Consider the following 25,855-nt stretch of genomic DNA (forward strand, 5'->3'; position numbering starts at 1 on the left):
GTTGTTACAAGGATTAAATCTATAGTGTTCTCCAGGGAATTTCTGCCACAAAGACACAACAGTTTCTCTGGTGAATGTGCAACTGACTCCCAATATACCTTGGAGTCATGGAAATTGGAAAAGGTGGGATTAAAGGCCAAGTGGGGAATACATTATTCCCTCTGACTCCATGTGTCCGCTGGCTCCATCAACTGTGTCCTTATGGTCCCAATGTTGTCTGAACTGACTTTCTTTAAGAGAAACAGGAAACCTTGAGTCGTATGTAAAATTGCCTGCATATTTTTTTTTTTAACTAATATTGCACAGGACAAATTACAACACAGCAGCAGCAGGTATCTGGTCCACACATCAAAGTTTGTAACCTCTACTAAGAGCTCAGGGAATGGTAGGGAATCCTTGATTCTGTAATCCAGGTCTCTGACAACCTTGCTTAACAGATATAGAAACGGAGGCCAAGGCTGGGAGTGGGGAGAGGGTTTCTCATGGTTACATGGCTGGGTTTATATGAGAGTCAGGATTCCAATTAGGTCTTTTGACTCCCCACGTACTTTTTCTGCCAAGTCACAGGAAACTTCTGGCAGCTCACAGCCTCCACGCTAAACTGTCTAGAGCTGACTGGAAGCCCCACGGGAACTCAGGGTCTGGAGATACAGTGATCATGTCTCCCAGGTTCTTTTTTGTAAGATTTGCAGATAAAAACAGTTGGAGGGTATCCACACATCCTCTGTCCCTGTACCTACATGAAATTCCCTTTGCTTAATGGTGGCTCACGACAGGGAACTAGGGGATGATTTGGAGATTCCAGGCACCAAAACTGTCTCCAAGTTCCCCTCACCTAAGTATCAGCTTGAAGACGACCTACTACTTAAAGAGGAGTCCTTACCAAACTGGCCTGTAGGTGATTTTTATTATAAGCCACTGCGTCTTGGGGTAGTTTGTTACACAGCATTATTGTGTTCATAGCTGACTAACACAAAGGAGTTAGTAAAATTTTCCCAGTGCCCCGCCCCCGCCATGTTCTCCAAATCTAGCACATAACCTCAAGAAGCAACATGAAGTTTACTAAAGATCTTTCTGGGAAGATGAATAAGAAGGCTTGTGCTATGCAGTGCACAGCATTGTACTTCATTTTAAAAAATTGTTCTTTTTAGTTACAAATGACAGTAGAATCTATTTTGATATATTTATACAAGCATTAAATATATCTTTTTTAGGGGGGTACTGGGGATTAAACTCAGGGGCACTTGACCACTGAGCCACATCCCTAGGCCTATTTTGTATTTTATTTAGAGATAGGGTCTCACTGAGTTGCTTAACACCTTGCTTTTTGCTGAGGCTGGCACTGAACTTGTGATCCTCCTGTCTCAGCCTCCCAAGCTGCTGGAATTACAGGCATGTGCCATCATGCCCAACTGGAATATAATCTTATTCTAATAGGATCCAGGTCTTGTAGATGTGCATGATGTTGAGATTTGGTCTGACAGTGGCATATACCTGTAATCCCAGCCACTTGGGAGGCTGAGGCAGGAGGATCATGAGTTCAAAGCTAGCCTCAGAAACTTATCAAGGCCCTAATAAACTCAGTGAAACCCTGTCTTTAAATAAAATATTTTTAAAAAGGGTGGGGATGTAACTCAGTGGTTAAGCCTCTGGGTTCAATCCCTGGTATCCAAACAAACAAACAACAACAACAAAAAAGATGTTGAGATTCACTTTGGTATATTCATATATATACATAGGAAAGTTATGTTAGATTCATTCCACTGTCTTCCCTGTTCATACTATCCCCCCATCCCTTCCCTTTGTTCCCCTTTGTCTAATCCACTGAACTTCTATTCTTCCCCTCACCCTTGTTGTGGATTAGCATCCATATATTAGAGAAAATATTCCCCCTTTGGTTTTTTGGCTTATTTCACCTAGCATGATAGTCTCCAGATCCATCCATTGACTGGCAAATGTCATAACGTCATTCTTCCTATGGCTGAGTAATATTCCATTGTGCATAAATACTACGATTTCTTTATTCACTAATCTGTTGAAGGGCACCTAGTTTATCTCCACAGCTTGGCTACTATGAATTGAGCTGCTATAAACATTGATGTGACTGCATCATTGGAGTATGCTGATTTTTAAGTCCTTTGGATATATACCAAGAAGTGGGATAGCTGGGTCAAATGATTGTTCCATTTATAGTTTTTTGAGGACTCTCCATACTGTTTTCCGGAGTGGTTGCAGTAATTTACAGTCCCACCAAAAATGTATGAGTAAATCTTTTCCTACATCCTCATCAACATTTATTGTTACTTGTATTCTTGACAATTGCCATTTTGTTTGGAGTGATATGAAATCTCAGTTTTGATTTGCATTTCTCTGATTGTTAGAGATGGTGAACTTTTTTCATATATTTGTTGACCATTCATATTTCTTCTTTTAAGAAATGTCTGTTCACTTCCTTTGCCCATTTACTGATTGGGTTATTTTTTTACTTATTTATTTTTGGTGCTAAGCTCTTTGAGTTCTTGCATATCCTGGAAATGATTGCCTTAACTGAGGTGCAGGTGGCAAAGATTTTCTCCCATTCTGTAGGCTCTCTCTGCATGCTCTTGATTGTTTCCTTTATAGCATTGCACTTCAGATCTTTTTTAGATATCTCTTATCCTTTCAAAGACTGTCCTTAGCTACCAACCATCTGATCATCCCTCTCTATCTGCCCCTAAATCCCACAGTCTGAGAGCCTCCTCATCGCTATTTATGCTCTCAAAGTCAGATTTAGCCTGCCCCATCCAATCTTAGTTTCCCTGCCCATTAGGTGCACCCAGGTTCAACAGTAAGAGACTTTAGTTGTTAAGATCATCCCCTGAGAAGGCATGGGAGGTATTGCCCTTGCTTTGTCTAATCTCCTTTGCAGTCACTCTCCCAACTGCCACTCTTGTTTCTTTAAGAATACACCTAGGACTTTTTGTCTGAAGACCTTATGCAGCCTACAGAGGAGCAGGTCAGAAATGCCAGGAGCTGGCTGTGTTCAGTGATGGGCAGGAGGCAATGGATAAGAACCTCCATTTCACACCTTGAATGAAGCACCCTGTCTCTCTTAGAACTCGAGCAGGCTTGAGTCTCAGGGGCCCACAACTGTCATCCTTTCAATAATATCCCTGAAATTGGACTTCTTTTTCTTTCTGATTTTTCTTAACCCCTCCCTTACCTCACTTCTCAGCATTACTCCCCAGTAGACTATGATTACACTGATCTTCAAATCACAGTTTTTGCTGGAGGAACTCAATCTCAGAAAGATGGTATGCATGAATGCACACTTTTAATGTGTAAATGCATATGAACATATACATGGTATTAAGAACAAGTAAATATCTTGCTATAAACAATAGCTTCCCTCTCTTTAATGCAGTTTCAGGGAGATATTTGGCATGCAATATGTGGCGTGATGATTATAACTCTGGTGAAGGTGAGTCTCTATCCACTCCTGCTCAGGAGCACTTGATCTTCTTCCCCAGGAACCATCTTAGTAGATTTTTTTTTCTTGAACACCTAAACTCATAAGTAATATTTTACTTGCAACTTCTGTTCTGGTTTTAATGGTAACATCAACCTATAACTTCTAAAGGGCATTTTAGAATTTGTACGATAATTTAATATTCATTAAATTATTACTTACTTATTCATTCATACAATCATTATTTTTCAAATGCCCACTATATGTCAGTCATTTGCCAGGGTGCTAGGAGCAAATCAGAGAGCAAGACTGGCAGGGTCTGTGCTGTCACAGAACTTAGGTCCTGGTGGGGGAGTGGCAGATAACTTCAAATAAAATAGTTACATTAATTAATATTCTACACACATGTTTTAAAATATCTATTTTTATAAACAATATTTAAGCAAGATCTTACCCACATAATGGCAAGTGATACAAAGAAAATAGAAAAAAACTGCAAGACATATTTTAGATGGGTGATCAGGGACCAGTGGAAGCAGGAAAAACAGGCAGCCAGGAATTAGGTACTTGTGTCTTGAGGTCCTAAACCAGAGGGGTGCCTGACTTCAGGGAATCCCAACAGACTGGGTCTGGCCCCTAGTCCCTCAAATCAAATGGAAAAGTAACAATGGAGAGCAGGAAAGAAATTTATTTAATATAGCCACACTGGGAAGACAAGAAGACTAGCATCCTCAGCCCTGTCTTTAGGGATACTGACATGAGTGTCAGGTTTAAGTAAAGGTAGGAATAAAAGCAGGAGGCCAGATGTATGCATAGTCCTGGTCAAACTGTGGTCTGTTTGATCATCATCATTAGTGATGAGAAATCTGTGCCACCTGGGTGGTAGTCATGACCGTGGATGCAGGATTTTGATCTATCAGACTTGCAGTCTCCAAATCTGAGGTGACTGCAGAAGAAAAAGACTCAGAGTAATGACTAGTCAGAAAGGCAAGATGGACTTTGGGTTTATGGCAATGACTGGAGACTTCAAGGCACCATTCCTGGTGTCTGGGCAGAAGCTGGCAGTTGGCAATTTACTGATTATGACATCCCTAACAATGTTAAAAAAAAAAAAAAAAAAAAAACTCTCATCTCAGTGCCCTCTTGAAGGGAGACAAGAGAGGTTAGGTAAATTTAGTGTTAATTGACCTTGTATTATCCATTTTTAGACAGACACTTCTTAAATGGTTATCAGGTCTACATGAAGAGCTGAAGAGGAATCTGACCCCAAGTTTAAAGTATCAAAAGGAGTCGGATATAAAATGAAGGCAGAGATGCCAAGCTTTCATCCGGGTTTGAGTTATCCACGGGTTCCGCAGTCCAAGTGAAGAATCATGCTTTTTAGCAAAAGCAGCCTCTAAGCCACTGTTACATTTAGAGTACAAGAGGATACATTTTACCTTGGAATCTTAAAACAATCTTTTCAGGCACCTATTCTTCTTCCTCCTCACCCTGCCCCTACTTTTTTCCCCCCTAATGAGGAAACTGCTGTTCAAGGAAATTCAGTAACTTGCCCGAGTTTGGAAGAGGAAGGAACTAAGACTGCAAACTAGTTGTCAGAAGGTTTCCCAGACCGTACTGAGCAGAAGGCCTCAGATGAGGTTGTTAGAAATCCAGATGATGACCCTGCCCACACCAATCCCAAGCCCCCAGTGTTGGGGATGAGATCAACTGCAAGCCAAGCATTACCCACCTCTCCATACCCCTGCCTGCCTACTGTTCCTGGCCAAGACTCACAGTGAGAGGAAGGCAGCCCTCACCAGTCCCTCCCCAACAAAGCCAGCTGGGGGCTTGGAACAACAGACTCTGCTGGGTCCACAGTGGCAGCCAAAAATGACAGCTGCCACCAGGTAGCCTTTGGATGATATAGCAATTCAAGGAAGTACTATCACAAAGCCCCACCATACCTCCCTGCTGCATGTGGCAGTCACAGATCCACAGCATGGGCACCAAGGGAGGGTTTCACTTCCAGACTCTGCCAATCACGGGCAGCCGGCTGGGAAGGCTCCTTTTGCATGCAGCTGAGCATGTGTGCCTTCCTGAGCCTCTGATTCTGAGCTCAGAACTCTAAGTTGATTGCTCAGCCAACTGACTTGTGGTGCCTGCCATTTGAAGTTTTTCTTTATGGGGTAACAGACCAGGCAATGTGTTGCTCATAATCCTTGCAATTATGAGCTCTGACTAGAACTTAGGGACCTGCTATGGCGTGGATGTCATTTAATTGTATGATTATATCCCCAAAGCACCCATTGAAGTTAAAGCTTTGGTCCCCAAGGAGATAAGGAGATGCTAGTCACAGGTACTTAATTATTGAGGGTTTGCCCTCAGAAGGGACAGCCGAATCTCAGCTTCTCAGCATCTCTCTCTCTCTCTCTCTCTCTCTCTCTCTCTCTCTCTCTCTCTCTCCATCTGATTTGTTTAGCAATGTAACCTTTTATATGTTGATGTGCCTTTGCCATGATGTGACTTCAGTCAAGAGGGCCTTGACCAGAACCCAGCTGATGCAGGTGCTGTGCCCTTGAACCTACAAAATGGAGCTGAATAAACCTTAACTTTTTATGAAGTTAGTGTCAACTGTACACTGGTGCTGTCCAAAGTGCTGAACCCTCACTTCTACCAAGAAATACAGAAACACACACAAGGAAATTCTTGACTGTTCTCTGCTCTTTCTAATAAGATTTATCAGTTTTACAATTACTGAAACTCATTTCACTGAAATACTTATTTTTTAAATTTTCATCTTTACTTTTAAATTTGAGCATTTAATCATGAAGGAATATATATATATTAAGAGTCTTAACCAAGAAGTGATTTAATGCCCTGATAGGGGTTACCTGAGTGGTAGCTGAAGTGGAGGCTAAAGCTGGAGGAGGTGGGAATCAGGGTGTGGCTTTTTTATTTGTATCTAGTGAGTGATTTTCTCTTTCTGCTTCCTGACTAACATGTAAGCAGCTTTCCTCTACTATATTTGTCCAGCCTCACCTTGAGCCCTGAGGAATGGAGTCAGCCTTCTATGGACTAAGACCTCTGCAACTCTGAGCCCTTAAATAAACTCTTCCTCCTCTATAATTGTGCTGGTCAGATCCTTTGGTCACAGCAGCAAAAAAAGCTGATTCAAACCATATATATTTGAATCGGGTCCTGCAAAGTTATGATTCTTGCCTTCCATCTCAGATGACACCATTAGAAAAAAAAAATTGAGTGTGGGTGAGCAATTACAGAAATTCAGATCCCTGCAAGCTCCAAATCCTGCCCTTGGGAGCTGCAGGTGCCTCAGTGAGTTGGGCTGTATGGATGAGCCTGTGCCACAGTAAATCCTGCCGCCCACTGGTAGGATTACTGTGGGGTATCATTTGGGTCTATCAATGTGATGCTTATTGTTTTACAAAAAGCAACCATGAGTTCGTTGTCTTCCACAGGATATCATTGATTTTATTTACTAAAATACACATACAAATAAACCAGCAAAGAAGTTCACATTGCAAAACATTCCTATTGAGAGGAGAGGTGCATGTTTAGACAGACCAGGGGACAAAAATGATCCATCTTGTCTGTGTCCAAAGCCTGCTGGGCTTCTGACTGAACTTGGAGATGTCCTGCCCAAAGAAATGACACCCTGAAGAGAGAAGGTCTTGGGCCTTTGGCCTGCAGAGCCAACTGCTTCTTGGCATCACAGGGAGGCTTGGAAAATATCAGAAGAGGTCAATTGTGAGGCGAGGTTTGGATTTCACAACAGCATAGTAGATGGGAGCCTAAAGCCAGAATCTTATTCAAAAAAGAGGTTCATCAAAGACCACTTGAGAAACATCTGGAAGTGTCCGGACCAACAGCCTTCTGGTCCCAGCTGCCAGGGGTGGCTGCATATAAGCTGGGAAAGGGGAACAAGCAGCACTTGTCTGCAGGCAGAGTGTCTTCAAGTCCTTTTAACCCAGGGAGGGCAGGAGGAGGCTCAGGGCTGGACCATGCCAAAGCAAAAGTAAGTTTCAAATTCAGTTTTGGCCCCTTGGAGCATAGTAGGCCCTGAAGCTGCTCTTTCTCTGTGCCTTTGAGGATGTCATTGTCCCTCCCCTTCCTCGGGGTTTTTTTTTTTTTTTTTTGTCCTTTAGAGACGGCATCTGCATAAAGCTGACCTTTAAAACACTTCAATCCACTCAACGACCCCCAACCACTTCCTAATCCCAAGCTCAGCATCCTGGGTGTCCCCATAGTAGCCCTGAAATACCACCACTTCCTCTCCTCCATGTTTCACTCACAGCACACAAGCTAACTAGTGCACCAACAGGCCTGTGTTTACCATCCGGGCCTTGGTGGGTCCTATTTCCTCTGCCTGAAGGCCTTCTTTGCTCTTCTCTCACCTAATCTTATCATATAAATGACAAGAGTTTATTGATTGGTGAACCATCTCTTTTTGTGCTAGATACCATTTGGTTTGAATGGCTGTAGTAGCAGATTTCAGAAGGCCACAAGTTGTTCCCTTCCTTGAATCTGTGGTCTTCTTGCTGTGTATAACTTTGAGTACTCTCCAATTCTTTTTTCTTGGGGGGGAGTACTGGGGATTGTATTTTGTATTTTATTTAGAGACAGGATATCACTGAATTGTTTAGTGCCTCGCTATTGCTGAGGCTGGCTTTGAACTCATGATCCTCCTGTCTCAGCCTCCCAACCCCCTGGGATTACAAGTTGAACCCTCCAATTCTGACTCTGATTTTGCCATATGACTTGCTTCAGCCTGTGAGATGTTAGCAAATGTGTTGCAGACAGAGGCAAGAGAAGTGATTGGGCTCTTTTTGTATCTCTTTGAGGTCTTCTGCCATTGCATGAATGAGCTCAAGAGAACCTGCTAGAGGCTGAGAAAACTTGTGAAGCAGAAGTGAGCTATCCCAACTGAAGCCTATCAGCCCCAAGTTGATCCAGCATCTGTTCACAGATTCAGAAATGTTGCCAGCCACAGTGTCCTGGGCCAAATAAATGGTGGTTGTTTAGGCTTACACATTTTGAGCAGGTTGTAAATCATAACAGATAACTAATGCAGCCATCAGCTATATTTGGTATAATATCTGATACCCCTCTGTTGGTAACAGCAGACAGATTTTATATTGATAAATGCCCTTCTCCTTTTTTAGCTTATGTCATATAATTCTCATGAAGATGATCCAACCTGCTGCCTCTGACTTGAGGGATAGCCAATCTGTGTATTTCTGACCACCAGAATTTGCACATGACCTGGGACAGTTCATTAAAACTCAAGTCTGAGGTTTTTGTTAAAATTTGTGGGGAAAAAATGGTGCCCTCTTTCTACAAACAGGGATAAGATAGAAGAATGTCAGCTTCCAGCATCTGGAAGTCATCTTGTCACTTTGACGGGGAGAGTCTACCTGAAAATGGAGCCAACTTAGGAGAGAGAATAACTGTGAGTCAGAGAGTGAGTCCTGTGAACATTGCATTCTGTATTTCTACTAAAGCCAGTACAAATGGAATTTCAGTCTTATAAAAACAAAAATTTATGATGGATATACTGCCCAAATTCTACCTTCTCCAAGAAGTACCTTGTCCCCTAGTAAGAATAGAGTTTCATACATACTTTTTGCAAATGGTCAAGAATAGTAATTTCAAATCAGAAACACCTGAGTTAAAATTCTGTTTGCCATTTATGAGCTGTGGATGCCAGGCAAGCCACTTAGCCATCCCTGATGGCTGCTTTAGTATTACACATCTCACAGGATTGTTGTAAGAGGAGATGAAGAACTGCATGTGCAAAGCACTTAGTACACATCTGACAATCGCTATTATGACAAATTCAAATCTCCTTTATCCCTGATGGCAAGAGTAGTGGCTTAATTAGGCCTTTATTCCTCAATTATTGTGTCTTTTTCCCCCTGCTCTTGATGTATTGCATAAGACTTTAAATAGAGGAAGTGCACGTCTTTTTTTTTATGTGAGTTCTGCAGGCAAAGTGACAAGAAACATGTCCTTTCAACAGAACCACCCTGATTACTTTCTTCTTGGTCATCCAATCAGCCCAAAGCTGATTTTGAGAGAAAATCAGGTTGGAATCTGAATTACCTAGCACCATTTCTGGTCTTCTCCCTTGGATCTTGAGAACATAAAATATTACCTCTGCTAGAAGCACAGCTTGGTCCCCAAGCAGAAGTCCAATAAAGCACATGGAGTATGTCAGGTACTGTGCTTAGTGATCTACACTAAGCATGTGTCAGCAGGGGGACCATAATGGATGCTGGTTTTTTTGGCCACTTACGACCTTTCCTCACCATTTTAAAGCAATGTCCAGTTTCATTCATGAATCCCCCCCTACTCTGCCTCAGTCAGCATGATGTTGTAGTGCCAGATTTATGCTGGCTCCTGGTGTGGCCCTCCAGTGAGGCCTGGCCTGTCGGTGCTCATTCGGTCTCCCTCACCACAGGGCTTGCTTTGGAGATGCCACACCCTAGGTCTTCTGCTGAAATCATTGAGGAAGAGAAGCTTTCTCTCCTCTGGAATTGCTAGGCCAGAATGATAGGGCCAGGAGTTTGTGGTCATCACCTTGATACCAGGAGGAAGAGCCTACCTTGGGTGGGTAGCAGGTAGGGGATGCAACTCAGAGAAATACCAAAGCAAGATATGGTCAGGAATGACATCCTTGAGCTCCTCCATTTAGCTGGTCACAAAGTCCAGCCATGTAAATCAGCTTTTCCTTGCCATGACCCAGATACCTAAAATGACAACTCTGAGGTGGGAAAAGTTTATTTTGGCTTATGGTTTCTTGTTGGCTGGCTCCATGTTCTGGGCTTGAGGTAAGGCAGAACATTGTAGCAGATGGGCATGGTGAAGGAAATCTACTCAGTTCATGGTGGCCGGGAATTAGAGCCAGAAAGCAAGTTGCCAGGGTCAAAACATAAAACCCCAATCAAGCCACCACTGAGATACTTCCTCCAGCCACACCTACCTACCTACGGTAATCCTTTCAGATTATTAATCCATCAAATGGCTTAATCCACTGATTAGATCGTAACTCTCACAATCTAGTTATTTCACCTCTGAACATCCCTCTGAGGTCTCACATGTGAGCTTTTGGGGAACACCTCATAAGGTAACCATAACAACAATCTATGCCTAGACTTTTTAAGTTACTTGAGACAATATATTTCCTTTCTTATTTTTAAAAATTATTTTTATTTTAAGACAAGGTCTCATTATGTTGCTCAGGCTTACCTAGAATTCTAGCTCCTCCTGTTTCAGCCTCCCTAGTCACTGGGATCACAGTTGTGTACCACCTCACCTGACTTAATTTAAATTAGTTGAAATTGAGTTTCTATCACTGGAAAAAAATCCTAAATACCTCTGTGAGAATCAGTTTTGTCTTCTGTTAAGTGGAGCTTAATAATACCTCTTCTAAACACATACAGAGCTTAACATGGTGCTGTCAAATGGTAGTAATTGTCCTCTTTCATCTGGGCTCTGGGAGTGAAGGTGACTATGCCCCTCTCTTTCCAGGCAGCAGTTCATCCTTGGTTGGTCAGATGTCTGCAAATATCCCAGAAGGTTACCAGAGAGGCCAGCAGCCTTCTTTTCTCAGTATAAATAGCATGATTTCTTCTAGTTAGGTGGAGCAGCTCAGTGGAATGTTTGTCACTGAACTCTGGCTTCCTGTTGCTTCCTGGATATGCCCCAGAGGCAGCTGGCTGTGTTCTACAAGCCACAGTCAGATGATAAACCTTTGATTTTTTTTCCCTCTTCTTTGCTTCTTGGGAATAATGGGTCCATAATGAGTTACATCCCTAAGAATAGCTCTAATTGTAACAATGCCCAGAGAGGGAGTTGGCAGATCAACTAGTTCCATGTAATATGCCCAGTTGGTTCAATCACTGTCATTGAAACAGGTATCATAAGTACTGTGTGTTCCATCCCAAACTTGCAGTGGGCTTTCTGTGGAAAGTGGAAAATGAAAACCACATAAACAGGAGTTTTTCTTCTTTGTTGGTTTGCTTTAATCCCTTGCCTGTACATTTCCCCCTAGAGAAAGTTGTGGTTTATTATTATTATTATTATTATTATTATTATTATTATTATTATTATTATTATTTGCAACCTCTCTTGCTAAACATCTTAGCTTCCATTAACGTGGCATCAGTCAAGGAACTGATACCTTCCTTAGCTGGAGAAACAGAATCATTTGTGCGCTGTCCGAGGTGCTGACAAGTGGTTTTATTATGGGAATTGCCCCGGAGCACTTTTGGCTTAGTTTAAACTTTATACTGTGCACAATCAGAATTTAGGGCTGGGGTTCAAGGCTGCAAGAGTTGGTAGGGAGGGAAGATCTCTGGCTACCCAAGTCATTTCTTTTCAGCAGCTTATTGTCTTGGAAAGTCTTTTTTTTTTTTTGGATGGTGCTTGGGGTTGAACCTGGGGCCTTGTGCATGCTAGGCAAGCACTATACCAACTGAGCTATATCCCTAGCCCCTTAGAAAATCATCTTTCTTGGATCTCTCAGAGACCTCAGTGTCCATTCCTAACCAAACAATGATTAGTCCAGAGTCAGGATAGTAAATATGATTCCATAATGCTTGGCTGGAGTAGTAGGTAAGCATAAGCCAGTACTAATTATATTTATTAAGTGTTACTATTGTACATTTCTATGCCAGGCACACTAACAGATACTGGATATACATTTTCTCAAATAGTCCTTATGACAACCCAGTAAATTAGGCACTATGTTGTACCTATATTAAAGTCAAGATAACTGGTACTAAAGATGAAACTGATATTTAAAGTACTCAGGACAGGAGCTGGGCTTTGGTGATAGGCCTACCTGATGAGATCTGCACCCATCCTTTTAACCATCATGCTGTGAAAAATGAACCTGCTCAGGAATGGGTTCTAGACATGGGAAGACTAGCTATTAATTCACTAGATGATTTAGAGAAAGTCAGTTTTCCTATCTGGGTTTTGAATCCCGAGTCATGAAATTAGTGATTGAGCTCTGAGTTTTCCCTTTTGCCAGTAGCCCTGGATTAGTGGGGAGCTCTCAGGGAGCTCTCTCTCCTTAGCTGTTGAGCTCAAGTCACAGCTAGGGAACCAATGGCAACAAAGTCACACAGGGACCCAATCATAGGATGGTGAGATGTGTCAATATGACTTTTGCCATATTTTTTCTCCTATGATGGTCTGATGCCAGTATATTTTTCACCTATTTTCAAATAAAAAAGACTAAAATTTGTGCTTCCTGGGGCTGAGTCCTGCTGAATCTGAGGCTTTTCTATTTGACTGCTGCAGTTTGGTGTCGCGACTGAGCAGGAGAAGGGGAGGATGCCCCCCACCCCTTAGCCTTCCTCCTGAGGACCCTGATTGGCTGAACACCAGGACATTGTGGGAGGGCCTCAAGATAACTGCTTGCAATAGATTGGTGGGTGATGTTTCCTTTGTCTTTTGTAGGCACCAGATTTCCCCACCTCTAGCAGGTTTCTCGCCATATTAAATACTTCAATGCCCATTAAGGAAGCGTAGTCACTTTCTTATTTGTGTAAAATGTCTGGGACAAAAGTACAGGTGCCACTTAAAATGTCAAGGCAGCAGTGCAGCTGGCAGGCAAATTTCTGTGTAAAAATCCATCATTTGCTTTGGGACCAGGAAGTGATGTAAGATTCTTTGATTACAAATGGACATAAGGACTGTCTTCAGCCACAAAGGAAGATGTAAGCACCGCTGTAATTCAGTCAGTTCTCCCCTCAATTTAAGACTCCACTGTGTGCTCTCCAACTCCACATGTCCAGTTTTCAGTCAAGGCACCCTCTTCTCCCAAGTCCCCTTTTCATTCTCCCGATAAAGCAACACTTCCTCCATTACTACCTCCCCTCCGTCTTGGCTGCCATGGCCACATCTTGGAAGAATGTCCAAACTTATCTTTTTGCCTCTAACTTTTCTGTATGACCATTCATTCTGTAAGTAGCTGCCATTTGAAGGTTACTGAAGGAGAGTTCTGACCAACAGCTTCTCAGCATGTAAAATTTCAATGGCTCTGGAACAAATAAACAGGAAAAAAAATAAACAACACTTTCATGCCACTTCCAATTCCCAAGCAAGAAGTTAAAAATGCTCACTACATGATGTCAGACCTGCACCAGGCACTTCATTCATTAACAAACTTGGTGTTTGCAATACCAAGCTGTATCAGGTGAGTATTAATAGATTCCTATGATATGACTATGATATGACTATGCAAATGAGACTGAAAGATTAATAACCTGCCTGCCTAAAATCTCCCAACTTGGAAGTGCCTGACCTAGATTTAAAAGCAAAGTGGTCTTCAATATTTTCTCTTTCTCTTATTATTACTATTAATAGACTGTATTTTCACAGTAGTTTAAATTTTACAGAAAAAATTGAGCAGAAAGTTGAGAGTCCCCACATGCCCCTAACACCAGCTTCTCCTATTATTAATATCTTATATTAGTGTGATAAGTTTGTTACAATTGGTGAATCTATGCTGATACATCATTACCACCCAAAGTCCACAGTTGACATTTTAGTCTTGCAGATGTGCCATCTATGGGTTTGACAAATGTATAGTGTTGTGTGTCCACCATTATAGTATCATACAGCATAGGGTCACTGACCTAAGGATTCCCTGTGCTGCCTCTGTTCATCTGTTCCTGACTCCCTTGGGTCCTTGGCAACCACCGATATTTTTACTGTTTCCATAGCTTTGCCTTATCCAGAGTGTTTTATAGTTGGAAACATGCAGTATGGTTGCCTTTTCAGATTGGCTTCTCACACTTACCAAATGCATTTAAGGTTCTTTTATGTGTTTCTGTGGCTTGATAGCTCATTTCCTTATTTTCTGAATAATAGTTCATTGGTGGATGTTGGTTTACGATCTATAGCTTCCTTGAGGGCAGATGACCTGGGCTAGTTTCTCTGGGTTTTAATCTAGTACTTGCCTTCCTTCCCAACTTTATTTATTTCTATACTCTGTTGACATCACTTGTCTGTACACATAACTTTAATTTCTCCAAGCCCGGGATCAAATTTTTGCTCTTTCCAGGAATATCTTTTCTCCATGTTTGCACATCTAAATCATAGTCAGTGTCTCAGGTTTTATTTCAAGTGGTACCTCTTTCATGAAATCTTACCTTAGTGTGCTCCACCCCAACTGTAAATGGTTCATCTTCCTATATTACAAGTGCCATGTAAGGTTGATAGGGAAAGTTTTAAAATGTCCTTGATCATCCAGCACCTAGTCACCTAACCTCCATAACAGTTACTGAAGAAACAACTCTTCCACCTTGGCCTGTGAGGTTCAGCACAGTGAGCCATCATTCCCTTAGAGCAGGAGGGAGCACAAGACCAGACCTAAGTCAATCCTTGAATTGCACTTTCCAAGGGGTTGGTTTAGGGATGAGTATATCACCTAGTTTAAACCAGTAAGATTCATGTTGAGTTCATAAATTTGAAGCTGTGAGGATGTGAGAGTGGGAGCGGTTACAGTTCTATTGAGGCCCCAAAGAGAATCTATTTGGGAATAAGGTCATAGGAGTGAGGAAAGAAGAAATAAGGTCCTGAGGATATAATTTGCACCCTCAAATTGTACTTATGTAAGCCAATAAATTTATTTTCATTCAACCTATTTTTATTGGGTTTTCTGATACTAGCTATTAAAAGAGAATTTGACCACACAGGTGGAGATTAGTAGGAACAATAGGACAGTAAGGCTAAATTTTCTCAAATTTAGACTATCTGAGTATTCTTGATTCAACAAATATTTATTATATATCTTTTAAAATTTTTTATTTGTTGATGAACCTTTATTTTATTCATATGCAGTACTGAAAATTGAACCCAGTGCCTCACACATGGTAGGCAAGTGCTCTACCACTGAGCCAAAACCCCAGCCCTTATTTTATATTTTTTATGTTCCAGATACTGTGCTAGGTGTTGGCCCAGAAAGGGACTAAGAAGAACTATTCCTCCCATACTTCCCAACAATTCCCATTATGAATCAGCATCCTTATATCAGAGAAACCATTCAGAATTTGTTTTTTGGGGATTGGCTTACTTAACTTAGCATTATCTTCTCCAACTCCATCCATTTACCTGAAAATGCCATGATTTTATTCTCATATAAACACATTTCTTTAGCAAAGAAATTGCAAGATGCACAAATGTGGTGAGGAACGGAGGCTGCAATAGCTCATTTAGCAGGCTCACTCCAGACCCAGCTGCCTAGAGACTCTGAATAGTTTCTAGCTGCTTCTACTCCCTGGAAGAATAATGCAGGAGAGGATCCCACAAATCCAGACCCCCTCACCACCCCTGGTAGAAAGAAGCCTCTTCTACTGATCACACACCTGGTTTTTACTGGACTTGGGAGTGCCTAAAAACTCATCATCTGTTTGTCTGTCTCCACAGAGTTAACAGGTGGTGATAAGTGTAGAAATGGGGGTGAGAAGCATTATCACCAAAGACTCCAGCCTGAGGAGCAGCGGTGGGATGTCACAGCAGAGAACCAGTGGGTCAGGGGCTCCCTCAGGCTGTGGTGGGGTAGACAGTGTTTGATGTACTTGTCTGTGCTCCACCCCCTAACCAAATATGTGATGAAGCAGTTCTGAAACTTTAATATGCATATGGATGTTCTGGGCATCTTGTTAAAATGCAGATTCAGATTTTGTATCTCTGGGTGGAGGCCTGATATTCTGCATTTCTAATAAGCTACCAGGTGATGCTGAGAGTAAGAGGATGTAGGAAACAGGAAATGGATTTACCTTGGGTGTGTTGCCTGTTTTGCCATTGGGATTTCTACCTAATTACCTTAAAAACTCTTGATTGTTTTCTTATGCTTCAGAAATGTACTTGCACTTGGCTGATTTCAATTAAAAGTTCCACCATTAGTAGAGACATTTTCAACCTACAATATGCTCAGGTGAGAACACCTGGGATTGGTAATGAGGTCAACTCTTCAATAATCAATTTAGTTATTTAATAAAAATGTCTGCTGAGCTCCTGCAGTTCCTGGACATTGCTTTTTCCCAGGATAAACTAAAGAAATGGAGCACTGTCCTCTTGGGACTTCGGTCTAGCAGCCAAAGAGACCAACACTAAGCAAACAATCAAATACAATACGTTAAGTTGTGGTAAGTGCATGGAAAGATACTAATAAGTGACTAATGATGGGGAAGGGAGTTATTTTAGAATATGTGGCTGAATCAATTTTCTAATGCCGTTGTACAGATTACCCTAGTCTTAGTGGCTTCAAACAACAAAAGCCTACTTTCTTACAGTTCTAGAAGTCAGAAGTTCAAAATCAGTCTCATTGGATGAAAGTTGAGGTGTCTCAGGGCTGAGTTCCTTCTGGAGACTCTGCTGGAGAATCCATGTCCTTGTCTCATCCAGCTTCTAGTGGCCACCTGTGTTCCTCAGCTCATTGCCCCTTTCCCACTTCTGCATCTGTTTTCAGATCTCCTTCTCTGACTCTGGCCTTCCCATCCTCCTCTTTTAAGGATGTTTGTGATGACATCTGGCTCACTTGGATAATCCAGGATAATCTCCCCATTCCAAAACATTTAATCCCATCTTTTGCCATATAAGATGATGTATTTTCAGGTTTTGGGGATTAGGATACGGAGATCTTTGGTGGATGAAGTGGGAAGTAGACATTATTTGTCTGTCTAACACAAAGGACAAAAACCCTTTTTGAGGATGTGATATTTAAACTAAAGGTTCCACACAAATCAGACATGCAAAGATGAGGGGAAAAGGCCCTAAAAAAAAGGACAGGGCTTATAATTCAATGGTGTGGAGAGAATCCCAGGATTATGGAGCACAGGGAGTCAGACAGGACAAGGGTATAGCAACAGGTAGGGGCCAGACATGTGGAGCCTGTGTCTTTGGGTTTTACTGTATGTGTGATCTGTTGCCATGGGAAAGTCAAAGTGAGATAACTAACATGATCTGCTTTGTGTCTGAAGGAGTAAGCACTAACTTAACTTCATACTTCCTGTGTAGAAATGCCAGTCCTGGGTGGCCAGGTCTTTTGACTTTCCAGGGAAAGCTGAAAATCTGGATATTTCTAATGTTGAACTCCCAATCATAAATAATTGATAATATATTGGAAAAATGTAAAGCATACATGCAGGTCAGGTTTTCCAAGAACCGCAGGGCTACCATCTCTGAAGAAGCTCTGCTTCATGCTCACTGCATGACTTGGAATGAGGGATGGATACTTCTGAGCCTCAGGCTCCTGGTCTGCACAGTGGAAAGAATAATGTGGCAACCACAGAGTTGTTGTGAGAATTCAGAGTATATCAATGAGAGATTCCAAATAAAATACTTAGTGTGGTGCCTGTAAGCATTCAATATGCACATATGCATGTATTTGTTTTTTAATTTGAGTGGATTAGATGAAGGTTTGAAATGGATGACCTTTAAGATTGCTTCTGGCTCTAAGATTCCAAGATGATAAAAAAATGTCCTCATTAATCAGTCCATATATTTAATAGCACAAGACTCGAGCTTTCTTCCCTAACCTGGATTTAATTTCCTTATCCAATATGCATCACACATAATGCATCTTTGGGAAGAGGACAATGGGCTCTGAGATAAAGACACTTGATGGCAAAAGCCACTGAAGTGAGGGACGAGAGGCCACTTATTGCTACTTATGCACAACCTCCAGGGGTTAGAACCCCAACAATCAAGTCATTAGAGACCCATGTGCTCAATATTCTCTTTTCTTTAAGGATTTTGGAATTGACATCTCTGTTATCTGAAAACCCAGGTGTAGTTCTTTCTTCTTTTGTACTCATTGGTGCACAATCTGGGGAGGGGATGGTCATGTACAGCTTCCTGCCTGGCTGTAAGCAGGTGAACCTGAAGATTAAAGGTTTTTGCTCAGGAGGGCCTCCTCCAAGGTCCCATGCTAGTATCTCCCACTTGCAGGGCCCTATGCAGAAAAACATGGCAGAGTCAGGGTAGATCCTGGGCTCTCCTGGACTCCCAGACTCCAGGGAGGAGCAGTTGTCAATAGACTCCAGAGGATGAGCTAGGTTTAAGTATTATCAACTAACAGGAATGATTGCAAATGACAATGACAAATGAATGTCATGGCTTCTTGGAATATCATCCAAGGATACTTGGGCACAGAAACACACTCAGGTGTGCACCAAACTTTTATTTCTTTGCCAAGCTTTAGAGGCAGGATGGAGTGGGGAAGATAAAGAACATCCCTACTCCTGACACACCTTCAATGGAACGACCCCAACTTTAGTCACAATACTAGGCCAGGTGGCCGCAAATCTCCAGATCTCAGATTTCAATATCCCTAATAATGATAGGGAATAGTGTGAGGAATGGAACAGCACCATTCAGCACAGGTAGAGATCCTGGTATTACTATTGCCCTCGGATGGCATTTCACTCAACCAACTTCAGTATCCTACACCATTCATGAGCTCCTTTGTTTGCAAGCTGCATCTGACTCAAGTCCAAAAGGGGCTTTATGGAAGGCTGGGGGCTGACAGAATTAAAGGAAAGGCTTGAACAGCGCTGGCGGAAGCAACTCTGGGATCCATGACAGGACTCGGTCCCTAGGGATGCTGTGTCATAAGCCTGTGTGTGGTTTTTAGTCTATATCATTCTACTTAAGATTTAAATATCTGAGAGATTCTGAAGGCATGGATCAGTTCTGACAGACTCGTCAGACTTCATGTTATGGGGAAGGTGATTTCTCCAAAGACATACTCTTCTACTGCTACCCAAAGAGAAAGAAGACAAGCAGGGAGAAATAGAAGATATCACAAAAGCCCTGCACAAACCAGTTCCAACCACCCCTCCTGGCCCACTTCCCATGACCCCAGAGAGTATGGTCTCCTCTTCTTTGCTAAATTATCATGTCCTGCCTTGCTCAAACTCTGGGATGCTTTTGTTGCCTAACTCTACATGGCTGCCAAGCCCACTCCACGGAGGTGGATGCCTTATTGGTCTCTGCTTGCTATGCATCAAGATTTGGGTTGTATTGTATGTGGGTTAAGGAATAAGCTTTACTGGGGAAAGGGAAACAGAAAACTTAGAAAACTGGTGCTTTCCATACTCAAAAGAGAGAAGCTACTTTTGCGTTCACAGTATCTAATTCCTAGCAGTGAGCCCTTGTCTCCTGCTTATAGTGAGAAAATAGCCTTGGCAGAGATAGGAATAGAGAGTCTCCATGGAGCATTAGTTCAGATTTGTGGTGCCAATCATTTATAGGAATGTTCTGAGGACACCAGGTGCTCTGCTCCTGATCTTATGCTACATGGAAAGCTAGAGTTCTCCCTACTGGGTGAAGGAAGCCATCAGTCCCATGAAGAGCTGAGATTGTTAAAGCCCTTCTGGTTGGGAGAGGGAATGGAGATTCTTGTCCTAGCTAGTTCCTCCAGACAATCTAGAAAGAACTCTGAGATCACTTTTGGATAATTCTGCTCATTGCACCTATATGTACCAAACTCTGCTTTCATAGTTCTTTCATTGGTTCATGCTACCAAGTTCTAACACCACAAACCAGATGCTTTTCATTTATTTGATCTTCTTGGTAGGGTTTCCTTGAGAATTTCTTCTCTCTTTCCTCTGTCTTTACTCATCTGTGTCCAGGATCATACCCTTTATTTTAGATTTTCCTGTCTCTGTCTCTTCTCTGGACTGTAATCTCTTCAAGGATACCTCCCATATCTCCCTCATCTTTTCATTCTTGTCAGTAACTGGGAGTTTGGCCCATACAGAATTTCCTTATGACAAAAGATGGATGCATGAAAAAGAAAAAAATATTAATAAATGAATGAATGAATATATTCAGCTGCAAAATGGAAATGTATTCAGAGAAGAAATGAAAAGGGATCATCCAAAGCAACCCCCCTAGGGAACATAAAGAGGTGGGATGAAAGACAACACTACCAGGAATGAACCAATAGGAAGATCCTTGCTTGGTGTTGGGGTGGGGTGGTAGGCAGTCTTTGAAAACTTTGTTTCCTTCAACAATTATTGTTAACCATCTACTACCAGTCAGACAAATCCATGGAATACACTGGTGAATAAAACGTTTAGGATCTTTATCCTGATAAAGGTAATGGGATATGTTTTAACTTCCTCTAAACCATGGGAATGAATTTTCTTTGCTTCACTAAATCCTTAACACTCCAAGATAAACTGGGCTTCTGGGATCCAGATTTCCTGGTGCATGAGATTGACTCAGAAAGAAAACTAGACCTGTATTTGTTAAAGATTCAAAATCTTCCCCTCCCCTTTAATTACCACATTCACATGGTCACATGAAGGTTGAGTCAAGATTTGCCTTGCACCAGCCAGTTATTCTGCCAGAGACACAGCGGAAGGTGGATTGTTTTGACAGACCTAAATGGCTTCAAAACCTAAGTGGCTTAAATGTAACATGCCAACGCCATGAACTGTCACTCAGAAATTGCTCCAAGTGCTCCAACCATTGATCTGTCCATAGTAAAGAGTAACTGATGGTTAGGCACAAAGAGGTATAGCTCTAAAGACCAAGTATGTTTTATTCATTTTCCTCTGGGCTTGGGAGAGGGTGGGGGATAGAAGGCATTGGTTTACTTGTAAACCCTGACTTAATCATTAAGACTAAGACTCAGAGATCATGAAGCACAGGGCTTTTGTTGTATAGCTCTATAGCTATTATGGGGGAGGAGCCTTATTGGTGCCTTTTCTGGTTTAGTTCCCCATCCATCCCCAATGTAGTCACTCATTTAAGGAGCCCCAGAGGAGGGTCACTGACATAAAGGAGGAAAAATGGCGGTTATATGTACGTCCAAAACAACACAATTAATTTAGCAATGTTGGTTTCTGTTGTACAAACACATGTTTAAATCACAGCTGTTGGAATGAAGATGAAGAACCACATAGTTCATTGAATGATGCACTGTATTAGAAACCTAGAGCTGGGTGTGGTGGAGCAAACCTGTAATCCCAACAACTTGGGAGGCTGAGTTGGGAGGACTGCAAGTTCAAGGCCAACCTGGACACCTTAGCAAGACCCCATCACAGAAAAACAAAACAAAACAACACACAAACAAACAAACAAAAACCTTAGACTTATCCCTAGTATCTGCTTCTCTGGAATAGCTTCCTCTACCCAACCCAGCCAGAACTTGACACTTTGAAGATATAGCCATCCTATGGGGATAATTTGGGAAAGCATTTACCAAAACACATTGTCACTATTCAGAAGTATCTTTCCTTGTTGGTTAGTCCATCTTCTTAAGCATGTGGAGCCCTTCTTAATTTTTTTGTGGTAAATATTTCACAAATGAAAGAATAATTATACATTGTACATGCTTCCCATGTTACAGCGGTTATGAGGGAAGTAGGAAGAATGGGAGGCGTTGAAATAGATGGACAAAGGGAGAAAGAAAGAGAAATAGGTCACAACAGAGAGAAAGAAGACAACACTCCAGGAGGGAGACACAAACTTAGAAGAAAGAACTTAGTGGCTTTGCATATGATTCCAGGAAAACATTGATCAGACCCTGCTGTTCCCTGGAGCTTAGAGCTGAGAGTGGATTCCAGTTATCACTTCTCTCTGAAGTGCTAATTAGAGGATTAGCCATTGTTCAGAGCTCTTTAGCCACTCTTTATCTTCCCCAGCTCCACTTGGAAGGGGGCACTTCAGGAGAATTCATTCTCTGTACTGCAGCCCAAAAGTCAGAATACAACTATGGGCGAAACCAGATTTGGCTCCTGGAGTTGTGCCTTGTCTTTGTCTCTCTGGTTGCAAAGCAAGGCATCTGCATCTCCTTGATCATCTGCACATGTGGATCTCATTCTCTCTACTCAACCACATCTGTCAACAGAGAGGGAAAGGGATGCATAAAGGGAAAGGCAGAGAAAGGGAAAGGAGTTGGGGGGTTCCTGTCTCCCATTCATTAGGTTATTACTGTATGGCCAGCCATCACTCTCAGCAAATGGCATGCACCTCCTCAATCTTCACTTGGGAGGTGGGCATTTTTATCATTTCCATTTGCAGGTGAGGGAATTGGAGTTCAGAATAACTGACCCACGGTCAAATGCCTGCTTCCCATTAGGGACTATATTTGAAACCTGGATGGTCTGATCCCATAACTCATTCCATTCACATGATCGTGCTGCACTACCACCTACCAGGATCACTGGAGGGTATGAGATGATGCTGACGGTGTTGATTGTGATGATGATATGATAATATGTGGTAGCTAAATTATTATTCAACATCTGTTTATGCCTAACACCATACTAAAGGATTCACATACATTCTCTATTAAAATTTCCCAACAATCCAGTGATGTAGGTTTTATGACTTATTTGTAGATGGGAAAATTGAGGCCTCAAACTATTTAGGGACTTATTCGAGGTTGCTCAGTGAGTTAACCCAATGGCTGAGCTCAAGTTGAAACAGAATCTGTCTGGCTCTGAAGAGGTTGCTAAGGCTGGGAAGGGTCAAACCAGAGAATTTCTTGATTGCTGGGGGTTCACTTTGATTTTTAGAAACTTCCTGGGAGAAGGGTTTTCCAGGGGTCTTTTGATTCACTCATCTGTCTTTGGGTAAGTAAGCCATTATCATCTCCTTTTGATAGTTTTAATGGGACCAGAGATTTTTAAGCGATCATTCACCTTGGATATTCAGAAATGACCATCATTTCAAGTCCTCCTAAGTTGCTTGGATGTTTTCAAGCTCCATCTCACTGTACCTTCTTGATCTTTTTTTTTTTTTCATTTAATTCCCCCAGCTGGTGCCTAGTGTCCATTTGCTGTTTTTGGAGACCCGAGACCATCTTATTTCTGCTTTTGCTGCCCTTTTGCATTCTGTTCCCATTAGAATTTATCTCTCTGTGTCCCCCCCAACCCCAACCCTGTCAGGTGGCCAAAGTCAATTTGCACTAAAGCATTAATGGCTTATTATAGCAATCCTTCCAGGTAAGCTCTCCATTTTAAAAGACCCCATCAAACTCTGGCCCCATGCTGTAGGCTGCAGCATCATGGGAAGTTAGGCTGTCTTTCTGGTGAGGCTTCACTTAAGGGCTGGTGTCCCCAGCACTTACCAGTATATAGGGGCCTTTCCTGGCAGACCTTCACTTGCTTTATTCAGCAAATGGGGGTGGGGTCTCTGCCTGGAAGGAAGAAGGGGTTTGTCTGCTGCTCTCTTACAACATGAAGATCAGCCTAATTCCAGAAATCTAATCTGGGGAGACCAAGGCTGTCAGGCAGCAGGCAAAAATTAATGATAAAACTGGAGTAAACACAACACATGTCTCTTTGACTGGGGTTGGGAGAAGGTGACTTGGTGCCAGTCTGCAGAGTTGGGCCCTCCAGGTTGTGCATACACGGTGTACGTATTTCTGTGGCGGGGCCATGTGCTCTGAGCTAATGGATTCAAAAGCACGGATGAGGGCTTAGATGTGAATGCCTCCACCTGGACAGCTTCTGGAGAACCTTTCATTTACTCGACTCACATCTTAGATCTGCCCTCTGTGATCAAATTAATGAGGAGTAACACGCACACAAAGTCCCTTGGTGTGGGATAAAAAAGAGATCACGCACAATCGGAGTGGCAAGGGGGAGAAAGCAATAAGTGATTGAAAAGCTTCTGTGATTTACTGCCTGGGCATACGCTTCACAACATGGGGTTTCTTCTTTTCTCTGCACTGGGAAATGCAAACATCAGGACTGAGAAAAAGTTGCCATTTGATTGAGTTTTTTTTAATTGGGAGAATCTTTTAAAAAAGGATGTAATGGGAGGAGCTGGCATTTCCTGAGAATCCATTTGCTTTAAACAATCAAATATGCTTATTACTGGCTTATTCCTTGGAGGGGAAATTTGTTGGGCAGAAAACAGGTAGAAGTCAGAGAGGGAGCCTAATCCATGGGTCTGTGCTTGGGAATCAACAGAGAGTTGGAGACAGGTAGGGTTCAGTTAGAGTTGCCCAGATTGTCGTAATGGCTTTTAGTAACCTGGAAGGTGAATTGAAGGGCATGGGTTATTTTTTTTTTAATAACTAAGGAGAGGAACTATAGCATAGCACATGGTTGCCACTGTCATGCTGCAGGAGGAATATAGGTAATATAAACCAGGAAATTGGACCATACCCAGGGAAGTCAACACAACAACCCTAAAGACAAACAGTCTGTAGCCTCAGTCAGAGTAAATAGGGAGCAGAGGGGACTTTGGTGAGCTGTAAAGCACCTAGACTTCAGAGAGCAACCTCCAGAGAGTGGTCAAAAGCTCAGGCTATTTAATCAGAAAACCTAGGTTAGAATTCCAGTTTTCCTTCTTATTGGTTTTGTGATGATGAGTAAGTTACTTAACTGCATAAAGTAAAAGTGGGGAAGAAATGTATCAAAAAATCACATGGAAAGGATGGTCCTTGGGTTGATCAACAGAGTCTAAAATACGCTATTGTAGTAAACATTCATTATTAAGGGTTGAATTGTGTCCCCCCTCTACCACAACAAATTCCTATGTTGCAATTCTAATGTTCAGTATCTTAGAATGTGACTTTATTTGGAAGTAGGGTCATTGCAGATATAGTTAGTTAGGATGAGATCATTAAGGTGGGCCTTAATCAAATGCAACTGCTATCTATTTAAGTTGGGGACACACACACACACACACACACACACACACAGTGCCATGCAAAGGTGAAGACAGAGATTGGAGTGATACTTCCACAGACCAAGGAAAGCCACAAATTGCCAACAAATCATCACAAGCCAGGCAAGAGACATGAACAGATTCTCCATCATACCTTTTAGAAGGAATCAACTCTGCTGACCTTTTGGTCATGGACTTCTAAGGTCCAGAACAGTGACACAACACATTTCTGGCATTAAGTCACTCTATCTGTGGTACTATGTTATAGCACCCCTAGCAAACTAAGACATTCACTTAATGCCAACAGCTTAAAACAATAGTCTTCTTCTTGTACATGCCCCATGCCCATTTCGAGTTGGCAGAAGACTTTGCTGTCATAGTCAACTAAGGTACCCAGACCCAGATGAGTAATTGCCATCAGTGGCTTGAAGTGGTCTACAGAAATGGGGACAAGGGCATAGAGAACAGTGCACTGACTCTTAAATACACTTACATTTCATTGACCAAAGCAAGTCATGTGACCATACCTAATATCCAGGGGGAAAAGGCAGGGTAAGTGTCCACTGTACATACAAGGAGACAAGAAGCAGATGATGAGTACAAGTAGTAATGTCTATTACAATTGCTTGAGAATATCTGCATTGAAAAAAAAATATTGGAGAGAAATTTACCAAAAAGCACTAGTTGATGTTTGGTGTCTGGATTATTATACTTTTCTATTATTTTTCCATAAAAGATACACGTTACTTTAAA

This window comes from Callospermophilus lateralis, unplaced genomic scaffold, assembly GCF_048772815.1.
Source record: "Callospermophilus lateralis isolate mCalLat2 unplaced genomic scaffold, mCalLat2.hap1 Scaffold_63, whole genome shotgun sequence".
NCBI lineage: Eukaryota > Metazoa > Chordata > Mammalia > Rodentia > Sciuridae > Callospermophilus > Callospermophilus lateralis.